Genomic DNA, 11692 nt, shown 5'->3' on the forward strand with positions numbered 1-11692 from the left:
ATAAAAATGTGTCCAGGGGGCTGGGGTCCAGCTGTGTTGTTCCCTGAGCTTGCTTGGCTTATGGATGTTGGCTGCACCTCTCCGTGGGAGAATGGAAAAGACAACAGTGGTTGCAGCACCCTCATCACCAAGAACTTAAGAGAAATCTTGGGAAACCCTTGGAAATTCTTGGAAAACCCTTCCCTCACAGGCTACAAACTATTTCTTACCTCCCCAGGGCACCCCTAGGACCTGGAAGGATACAGCCAAAAGAAGCATCCTGAGCCCCAGGGGAAAAGCAGAGAAAATATGTTTGGTCCAGGCAAGCAGAGATGGGGTGAGGGTGTGAGCAAAAGTGCAACAGAAAAGCTGAATAAATCCCAGGATCTTGGATGGGGAAATGCTCTCCCATCCCATGGGCTTGCTCTCAGCAGCATGGGCGTAAACCATAACCACTAGCAGTGACCTGAAAGCAAAGGAAATCAGACCATGAACGCCTTTGTCTAGTTTTCCATTGGGAATACATCTTTAAATGTTGTCCCCAGGGCAGAGAAGCTCAGTTAGTTGGATAAATGATGTGTTACAAATTATTTGCTGGGCCATAAAAGCAGCAATACTGGGAAGAGGTTCATCAGTGGCTGTTCTGCAACGTGTGGTGATGTTTTGCCCCAGGTTCTCCACCCAGAAGGATGTTCAGTTGTGGTTCTTTTTTTTTCTTTTATGAGTTTTATGCCTGTAACTCCCTCTTACATTAATTATTTTCTGACTGGGAAGGAAAGATCCCCCCCAGCACACAGCACCAGCTGTCACACTGGTGGGTTTCAATGCATGGTGATGTCTTTGTGCCATGTCCCAGCAAAGGGCATCATAGTCAGGGGGCCTGCCACCCCTCAAAGGATGGTGCCAAAAACAGCCCCAAGGTGCCACATCCATCAATCAGCCTCCAGCATCTCCCCAGGGAATCACAGACTGGTTGGGGTTGGAAGGGACCTTAAAGATCATCTAGTTTCAACCTCCCTTCCATGGGCAGGGACACCTCCCACCAGACCAGGATGCTCCAAGCCCCGTCCAACCTGCCCTTGAACACTTCCAGGGATGGGGCAGCCACAGCTTCTCTAGCCAAGCAGAGTTTGCCAAAAGCAAAACTCTGCCAAAGCAGAGTTTCTCAAGCCAAGAGGGGTTCATTTTTGCTTTGAAGAGTGAGGCAGGAAAATCCCTGAAGGAGTTTCCCCTGCTAGCTGGGGATCATCCTTCAGCAAGGCACTGACATTAATCCCATGGCCACTCTGCTTTCACAGGGCTGCATCCTAAAAGGTGTGAAACCAGGTCGACCCTTCAGTTTTCCCCCAGGTGGTGCAGGGTGGAGTCCAGCGCCTCACCAGGACAGACGTGCCCCATCCTGGTGACACAGAGCTGGGCCTTGCACCTCGTTTGACAGCAGGCAGTGCTCCTTCCCACCCCTGCAAACCTGTGACTCATTGACCCCAATTAACCTCATCTGTGTGCTCCTCACCTTGCTGAGGGCTTCCTCACCCTCTTCATTTTCCTTTGTACCCTTTTGTTCCCCTCTGCACAGCCACCCTGGGCACCTGGCGTGTAACACCCAGAGGCACAGGGTTACTCACCGCCCGCCTGCGTTTCGTTTCTCGGTGCCTACAAGAGCTGAACTGTGCCTGTAACCACCAGACTAGAAAGCATTTCTCCTTGGGTGGTGGAACAGCCTCCAGGACAAGGGGATGAGTCACTTGACAACTGACTGGCTGATGGGGAACGGGCTGGAAGGAGAGGCTCGGCTCCTCCAGACCTGGCGCCGCACGGGAATGACCCCCGAGGACTTTTCTGGGCAGGAACAACTATAAAATGACAGGTAGAATGGACTTTATCTTTGCAGGGGAAAACACCAAGCCAGGAACTCCCAGGCAACGTGAGGGCAGGGGTGTTGGCTCTGCAGCAGTGGAGGCATTTCCTCAGGGCCAGGTCCTGCACGTGAAGGGCCTGTGTGTGCTTTGCAGGCAGGAAGGTCAGGGGGAAAAAAAAAAGAAAAAAACACTTTTTCTGGTTGATAAGAGTTAAAAAGCAGGTTTGCACCACATGGCTGAGCAGTGTGACACTGCAGAGGGTCAGGTTGCCCCAGGCCTTCTGCAAAGGCAAGAAAAGCATTCCAGGTGATGGCTTTGTAGCCCTGGCAGCTTCAAGAACTCTGTTGCTCTAACAGGCACTTTCTTCTCCTGTGCAAGCGCATTTTGCCTGGAACTGAGCAGACGTTTGCAGGTGCTGAGGTTTTAACTCAGACCTAGAGATGGGCTTGGCTTTCCCATTAAAAAGCCACTTGGGAATTGACAACCACTGACATGTTCCTGCGGCCTGTTTGAGATTTAGACTGTCAGTACTATGGGATGGGGAAAAAAGAACAAAAGTTGTTCCTTATTCTCTGGGGTAATGATGTTCAACATCACAGATACCCTCATCACGCTGCAAGGAAGGCTCCTCTCCACCAAACCAACCTCAATGACACAGCAAAACGAAAGCACTTTGGATTCCTGCACCATGTGAGGGCCTCTCTGTGGTCATAATCTCTGGAGGAGCTGTGGGTCCTCAGCATGTGGGGAAACTGCACTGAAGAAATGAAAGCAGTCTGGCTTCACTGTTTTCCCTGCACACACCAGCAAAAATTCCTGTTTTTTTCAGAGCTCTGGCTAAAGGGAGACTTCAGATGAAGAGCTGATAGAGAGAAGTAAGTTTTCTCCTATGAAAGTTAGGAGTTTTCAACGCTGCTTAATCCACAAGTTTTCTTTAGCTTGTTTTACACCCCTAAGCCTGCTGCTGAGGGAATGGCAGCATTGCCATCTACTGGACAGCTTCCTTCTTCTCCCACAGCCTCTCAGCTGGCCAAATTGCTCTTGAGTGATTCTGGCCCTTCTCTGTAGGACGAGACCCCCCCTATATCTCACTGAGATCATATTAAATATCATATTAAATCATAATAAATATCATTAAAAAGAAAAATACAGGTTTAAGTGGCCTGCTCATGTCTACAGAAGAGGTGGGGATGTCCTGGGGCTTGGCTGTGTTTCCACACCTGGCCTGGCTGGAGGAAAACCACCTCCCACAGCTGGAGGAACCCATCTCCAGAAGGTAAACACAAAAAACCCCATCCACACCTACATTTTGGCCAGGAAAGCTGAGTGAGGGACCAAAATGCCTGTGGCTGGCCATGCCCTGACTCCATTGCATTGGGAGGTGCATGAAGGCCACCAAAGGGGGAATATCTGTGACCATCAGAGCTGAAATATTTTGGCACAAGTATGGAGGCTGTGAGGACTTTGAGATCAGTCCAGCTGAGGAGAATGAAGGGGTCCAGATGGTCTGGGGACTTGAATCCCTGGGGATTCCCTGAGCCTCATGCCAGGGTAAAACATCACAGGAGAACATTGCCACCAGGATGAGTAACATGGAAAGGCCTCTCTCCAAACTAAACCTGCTCCTACCCTGCATAGGAAGTTATTCTCTATTATACTTCCCTGGAAATAAATGCTTGGCTACTACTTTGGAGTAAATAGAGATGAGAACTTAATGGTTCTTAAGTGCTTTTCATAGTCAAAGCATCCCAAAGTGCTTTCTGGTAATGAAGGCTGAATCGCTGCCAGGAGGACAAGGAGGCCCTTGTAGTCCTGCTCCCAAATCCCCAATATTTTTGCCTGCAAGTGAGCAAGGGAAGGACTGGGTGAAGGAGTGGTAGGATTTTGACTAGAGATTTTGGGGGTTTTCCTGGTAAAGGATAAGGGGAAGGATTTGGATGAGGAGATGTCTCTAACCAGAGCAAAGCTGTGACTGAGAACCCCATTGCTGAGCTTCTCCATGTCTAACTTTGAAGCTCCCCAGCTCTGTTGTGTTTAGGGCCAGTGGAGATGTTCAAGAATATGAAGACATCCCCATAAGGGTCATTAAAAGGGACCTCAGGAGAGCTGTTCTGCTTTGACACAGCGGGATGGAACATCCTCAGACATCATTAATGGCACTGACCTCTGGATTTGATCCCTGCACCCCCAAGCTGCGTGTCACAGCATCTACAGCCTTACCTCCCCAAACAGCTCAAGGTGCTGTAGCCAGTCTCACACCTCACCAGAGCACCCTATACCTGGTGGGACCAGCCCCAGGAGATAAGTCTCCTGTTGCCATGGTTGTCTCCTTCTTCTGCTCCCCATCAAGATGTAGGGAGCACTCGCTTTCAAAAACCTGGTTTGTTCCCTAGTTTACCTGCACCCTCACCATCCAGCTTTGGAGAGAAGAATGGGAAGAACTGATTTGAGTGTCACAGCACCATGTTTTCCCAGTACCGCTGGGAATGCTATGGTTGTGACACCGTGTACTTTCACTCAGTACAACCTGTGTGAAGCACAGCGTTTTCCTTCCCGAATTGTGCTCCTGGGATTGCAGCTTCTCCTGGCACCGCTGGGGAACAAGCAGCTCTAGCCAGGCTCTTGGGCAGTGAGGAGTGAATGAGGCACAGAAGAAACACATACACCCTGTCCATGTGCTGCCAGGCTATCTCCTGCCTCTTATCCTACGCAATAAATCATGTCTGAGCAGCACAAGCTGTTCCTGTCAGCGAAACACTGAGAGAAATGCTCCTCTTGGCACCGGGGAGGTGATAATGACCCTGAATTAGAGCTCTACGTCTCCAGCACCTGATTCTCCTGCTCCTTGGGGTGAAGCCTGATGTTTCTCCTCCTGGCTCTTGCAGGAACAGATCCAGGGCTAGCTGGTGTGGAGGAAGAATTTAAAGGAGCAGTGTTCAGCCTGGTTTCAGAGCAGCTTGTGACAAGAGGCTTCAAGCACCCAGTGGCCACGGCTGCTCCACGGAGACCAGGGGCAGTTGCATGGCTGTGGGGAGAAGAAGGGACAGCCCGTCACCCCTGTCATGTCAGGGGACAAACAGGGGATGGCTGTGGCACTTAGGGTGATGGCAAGGCACTCATTCAATTGCTAGGGGGGTCCCAGGAGTGCTCTTGGCCCAGGGAGCAGTGATGTCCCTGACTGTCCCAGCTCTGCTCAGCCCAGGCCAAGGATGGAGGCTGGTGAGAAAATGGGACTCCATGTGACATCCTCAAATTCCCCCATGGCTCATGCACCCAGCACACAGACATAGACCCCTAGACCAGGCACCAGGCACTGCCAAACCACCAGGCACTCTGATCCCTCCCTTCTCAGAGTCTGCATAATTTTTCACTGCGGTTTGAGGGGTTCCCCTTAAAAATCTCATTTCCCAAAGCCTTTAATTTGTATCTGTTTAATTCCTTCTGAAATTCCAAGAGAAAATCCAGTCAGGCCAAGATCTCAGATGTCAGCATGTTCCTGCCACTTGGCTGCTGAGTGCTCTTGTAAGGAACGTGACTCCTCCCTGAGCCAAACAGATTCCGGAGAAGTTAAATACTTCAACCTGAGCAGCAGAAATCACACACATAGTGTCTTAAAAGGAGCAAGAACCATTCAGTAATATTAAAGCTGAGATTCAGGGGCTTTTTAACTTGTCAGAAGAGGAGAATTTCCAAACTATGGAGCACCCAGGAGACACTGCCAAGTGCAGTCCAGTAAATCAGAGAGCTAAAGATAGATCTGGGAGTCCCGCTCCTTTACAAGCCTGGGGGAAGGAGCTGCTGGTTTCGTTTTCGTTTGCTCTTCTGGTAATAAGGAAGATTTATGTGTTTGCAAAAGGGGCCTCCGGATAGCAGCGCTGAAAAGCAGCTCCTGTGTGTCCTTGCTTATCTCTGTGTCTGCAAGCAAACACGCAGGACAGAGGGCAAGGCTGCACACACGCCACTTTATCATCCTGGGCCCACAAAACTTCTTCAGCAGTTGGTGATAACTGTACCCGGGTGCTCCTTCGGTTTGGCATTGCCCTCTAGTGGCCTTGGGCGAGCAGGAATTTCCCCCAAAAAAAAGGATTTTGCAAGAATGCTGCTATGCCTTAAGTGTGTGCAAGCTTTAGGAGAGAAGGGACGCAGGGGGGTTAACATGGAAACGAGCTCAGCCAAAATCTGTCATTCAGAAATGCTCCTTTAATACACAGCACAGGGGGAGAAGAAAGGTTCTGGGATTCCCTGTGTGTTCCTGGAAGGTTTTGTGGTTCATCAAATTAAAAATCTTGTTCTCTTGTGCATGAACATCTCTGCCTTTTCCTCCTTCCCTCCCTTCACTGACCCCACTGTGTGTCAAGTAGGAACGTGGCTTTCATTTGGAAATGTTATATCCTGTGGATAGGCTTGTCCAGCTGGCTGAGGGATGGGCCCCTGCATGGCTAACAGTGCAGGGGATTGTTTTACACTGAATTTATTGCTTCCTCACTAGACAAGCACTCCCCAGAAATGCCCTTTTCGATGCACTTAGTCTTATAAAATGAATGAAAAAAATACTCATCCTGCACAAACTGAATTTAATAATGAGTTAGATGGATTGTGTTTTCTACAGGTTGAGTTGGCCAGTGCACTTGAGGCAGGTGCTCTCTGTATGAGCAGTGCTGTGTTGAAGCTGTTTGTTTGGGAATATAAAGACAATCCAGTTCTGCAAGAAAAAAAAACAACACACAACACCTTCCGCTGGCTGCTGTTAGAATGGAATTGATCAGAACAGAATCTACTGTTTCAGTTAGAAGGGACCTACAACCACTGTTTATTCCAACCTCTTGACAAATTCAGTGCTGATTAAAAGTTAAAGCATGTTATTAAGCGCATTGGCCAAATAAATACCTGTTAAACACTGACAGGCCTGGGGCATTGGCCACCTCTCTAGGAAGCCTGTTCCAGTGCCTGATCACTCTCTTGGTAAAGAAATACTTCCTAAAGTCCTGTCTAAACCTATGCTAGTGCAACTTTGAACCATTCCCATCTGTCCTGCCATGGGATACCAGGGAGATCAGCACCCCCCTCTCCACTTCCCCTCCTCAGGAAGCTGCAGAGAGCCATGAGGTCACCCTCAGCCTCCTCTTCTCCAAACTGGACAAGCCCCAAATCCTTTTTGACCAACTGGCTATGCTTGCGTTTGATGACCTCAGGAAGCAGTTTACCTCCTTGGCTGCCAAGGCCCACATGGTTTCACACTGAGCCTGCTGCCCCCCAGCACCTCCACATCCCTTTCTGCAGGGCTGCTCTCCATGCACTCCTCTCCCAGTTTATACTGGTGCCCAGCAATGTCACCCCATGGCTCTGCTCCCACCGACCTGCAAGCACCGAGCTGGTGGGGTTATCCCTAAGGAATCCCTCAGCAAGAAAAAAACCATCACGATCATTTCCTGCAGGGCGGGTTTGGGGACAAAGTGACAGCCCTGAAGAGTGGTGCTCACTGCCCACAGCCCAGCCCCAAGCCAAGGACACTGCCACCAGCTTATATTGTCATTACAGGCTGTGGCATTTCTGGAACCTCCTTCCCTGCTGAGCAGGACTGAGCCAGTGCTTAAGGCTGAGCAAACACAGCCACAGGTCACTGGTTGAAATCACTGATACTTTATTAATTTTTCAGCCAGATCTTCCTATTAATAGCCCAGAGAAGGGTTGAAAGGAGGGTTAATGAGCAGCCACACTTCATTCTAGCTCTTCTCATACTCATGCAGCTGTCAAATCTGCTCTAGAACCCCCCCATTGTTCTCCATAGTCTGAAAAACACAGAGAGGTGACTTCAGCAGAGAGCCAGAATCATGCAAGTCTCCATCCCATGTAAGTGCTCTGAAGCTGGGTCAGGGGACTGCTCTAACAACCTGTTCCCACCCAGAAAGGTTTATGGACCACAGTAGCCTCCCTCTTCCTTGCAGTGATTTAAAATACATCTCCCACCTTTCTTTCCAGCAGGTCCCAAGGTTTATAGCAGCATTTCCACAAAATCATCCCCTGTGCCTGGGAAACAGCATCTGCTTGTGCCAGACAATATTTCTGGGAGCAAAGGGCACGTTGCTCATTCCCAAATGTAAAGCTGAGAGCACATGGTGCAGCACTGCAGAGCTTGCACTTGCAGAGACACTTCATGGTTGTTGCATTTCCCACTCACCAGTCAGTTAATTCCTTACATGGTTTCCAGCAGTAAGATTTTGGCAAAGATAATTTTTTGGACACAGAGCCCAGTTCCTGCTTGGCTTTAATTTTGTCCATGATCCTCAGCAGAGCATTTCAGCTCCAAGACAGCAGCTCTTTCCTTGCCATTGTTTGACTACACCAGAAGTAGCACCAAATATCCTGATCTTAGACCTCCCCAGTTCTCCCAGTTCAAGTCCTGATGGTTTAATAAATGAAAGACTCCAGTTCCCCTGGCACTCCCTGGCCTTCATGGGAGATGCATCATGGTACCTCACAGCCACCAAGCATCTTACATTGTGTATTCAGTCCATGCAGGCTGACATACAGGTGAAGACTGTTGGCTTCTTGTAGGTGCTACAGTAAGAAACTAGCCCACAACTGACAATCCCATGGACTTACCAGTGATCATCTTTGTAGCAGCTTAGAAGGCCACCAGAGTCCCCCTGGATCAGAGGAAGAAGAACATATTCAGCCAAATTATCTGAGCAACTGAGGAATGACTGGGTAGGATTAAGGAGCACTACTTAGTTACTCACTGTCCTGAACGTGAAAATGAAATCATGTGCTGCTTTCTTTGCAGAGCACTGACAGCTCCCCAGCAGCAGGGGAGCAGAGACCTCCCAGCACCTCCCAAGATGCTGTGAAGATCAGACTCCATTATCTCAATCTACATGCCCATACACACACATTTGTACATATGTAGACCCCAGGAAGGGCTGAAACCCCAGTTTATCACCATCATTGCAAATATAGTGCCTGTCAGCAAGGGGTCCACAGCACGTTGCATCACACACAACCCTTCCCAGCAAGGTCCACATGCACAGCATCTCTGTTGAAAATCAGTGCACTCTCCAGCTCCAGGGAAGCTTTTGTTTAGGCAGTGCATGTTAGAGATGCTGCAGAGCACATGGTACAACAGAGCTGCAAGCCAGGCCTTTCCTTCAGGCTTTCCCTCTCTGTGCAGGTTTCTCAGGATGTAAAGCCACTTGAAAGCTTCACATTCATGCAAATGTACCTCCTCTTATGCAAATCAGCAATCAGCTTGATTCCCACTCCCAGGAAGTCAGAGATTAACATGGAAAATCAAGGCTACAGCAAACAGGGGTTGAAGTCCCCTTGATGAAGTATGCAGCAAGATGTCCAGCTGTGCAAGGAAGGGCCCCAGTGGGGGGGCTTCAAGGGTGGGGAGGGTCGTGCTCCTGCCTGCAGCAAGAATGAGGAGCAGAGCAAGTCTGAATGTTTTTTATTCTACTCACATGCTGAGGCAATGGGCTGCAGTCATGACCCAATGGGTGCTGATGAAGGTTCCACCTCAGGTGTGAGAACAGTACCCTGGGGAGTCAGCATAGGCAATCAGAAGGGATGCCTGGCTCAAACAACAGCATATATTGGGAAGAAATTCTTTTTTGTGAGGGTGGTGAGACACTGGCACAGGTTGCCCAAGGAAGTTGTGGATATAACATCTCTAGAAGTGTTGAAGGGCAAGTTGGATGGGGCTTGGAGCAACCTGGTCTAGTGGGAGGTGTCCCTGCCCATGCAGGGGGGTGGGACTAGATGATCTTTAAGGGTCCCTTCCAATCCAAACCATTCTGTGCTTCTGTGATTGATTTGACACCCAAGCCAGGCCATGCCTCTACAGAAATGAGGTGTGTGACTTTGGACAGTGGGACCTCTCACTTTCTCTCTGCTTTTTCAAGCAGAAGGCTTTTTTCAAGTACAGCACAGCAGCATCACCTGCCACTTCCAGCTGTTTGGTTGGGCCTCATGGCCTCCAATTACTCCTTCTGTCAGCACATCCTTCTGAAGAGCATCCCTTGGGGAACTTCCAGAGATTGCTCCTAACCACACACACACAAGAAGAGTGCATTTTGTCATGTGGATTCCTAAGGAGCACCAGTCACCGTAGGTCACTGCCAGCAACAAATTTGTGCAGCCAGATAAAGTCTGAAAGATTGAGTGATTGAGACTTGCAGGTGGTAACACTGTGAACACTCTCCATCCTGGACGTTGTCTTCAAAGCCTTCATGGCTGAAAAATACCATAAACAGGCTTCAAGATAGAAAGCTCTCACACAAATTGACTTGTTACCCATGCTCCCTACAATCCCACCCTGGCTGCCAGCTGGTTGAGCACCAACCTAAATCCCCTTGTTTCTTCAGGGTGAAGGTTTCCTCCCTCTCCTCCCTCAGAAAACTGCCAGATCTCACGCAGATATTCCTGCAGTAGAAAGAAACCCTTACAGCTGGAACTATTGTATCCACATTAGGTTTTGCCCTAGCCCAGTAACTGCTGAGAAGAAATGTATATGCTCTAACGTGCACATCTTAGAGGTTGAGAGATTCACCCTTTCCCAGCTCAAATACTACGGGATGGACAGTTGAGCCCAAAGAGTGGTGGTCAATGGAGTCAAATCCAGCTGGGGCCAGTCACAAGTGGTGTCCTCAGGGCTCAGTGTTGAGACCATTTCTGTTTAACATCTTTATTGATGATCTTGATCAGGACACAGAGTGTATTATCAGTGAGTTTGCAGATGACACCAAGCTGGGCAGGAGTGTTGATCTGCATGAGGACAGGGAGGCTCTACAGAGACTTGGATAGATTAGATGGTTGGGCTAATGTTAATGGTTTGGGCTTCAACAAGGCCAAGAGCAGGGTCCTGCACTTGGGCCACAACAACCCCAGGCAACGCTCCAGGCTTGGGGAAGTGTGGCTGGAAAGAGTCTGGCAGAAAAGGACCTGGGGGTTCTAACTGACAAGCAGCTGAATATGAGCCAGTGTGTGCTCAGGTGGCCAAGAAAGCCAATGGCATCCTGGCTTGGATTGACATAGTGTGACCAGCAGAAGCAGAGAGGTGATTGTCCCCCTGTACTCAGCACTGGTGAGGCCACACCTGGAGTGTTGTGTCCAGTTTTGGGCACCTCAATTCCAGAGAGATATTGAGGTGCTGGAGTGGGGACAGAGGAGGCAATGAAGCTGGTGAAGGGCCTGGAGAATCAGTCTTATGAAGAATGCTTGAAGGAGCTGGGAATGTTTAGTTAGAGGAAAAGGAGGCTGAGGGGAGACCTCATCAGTCTCTACAACTGCCTGAAAGGTCATTGTAGAGAGGTTGGTGCTGGTCTCTCCTCACAGGTAATTAGTGACAGAACAAGAGGGAAGGGCTTCAAGCTGCAACAGGGCAGGTTCAGACTGGACATTAGGAAAAAAACCTCACAGAAGGAGTGATTAGACACTGGAATAGGTTGCCCAGGGAGGTGGTTGAGTCACCATGCCTGGCTGTGTTTAAGGGTGGTTTGGATGTGGTGTTGGTGGATGTGGTTTAGGGGAGAACTTTGTAGAGTAGGGATGATGGTTGGACTTGGTGATCCCAAGGGGCTTTTCCAACCTGAATGGTTCTATGATTCTTTGATTCTGTGATTCAGCTGCAACTTACCCAGGCAACTAAGAAGAAGCAGAAACTGAACCAGAAAATGAAGCATCTTCAATGAAGCAGTAGCATTTTTCCAAGAAAAAAAAAATCTTTTTATATAAAAATATCTAATAGAACCTGTGTCTAAATTTGCTATTAATACAATTTATCTATACTCATAAATCATTAAACTCATCCCAAATGTTCTCTATGTGGAAAAAAAAAAAAAAAAGGGGGGGGGGGG

This window comes from Chaetura pelagica, unplaced genomic scaffold (assembly GCF_000747805.2).
Source record: "Chaetura pelagica isolate M959 unplaced genomic scaffold, ChaPel_1.0 scaffold199, whole genome shotgun sequence".
NCBI classification, from domain to species: domain Eukaryota; kingdom Metazoa; phylum Chordata; class Aves; order Apodiformes; family Apodidae; genus Chaetura; species Chaetura pelagica.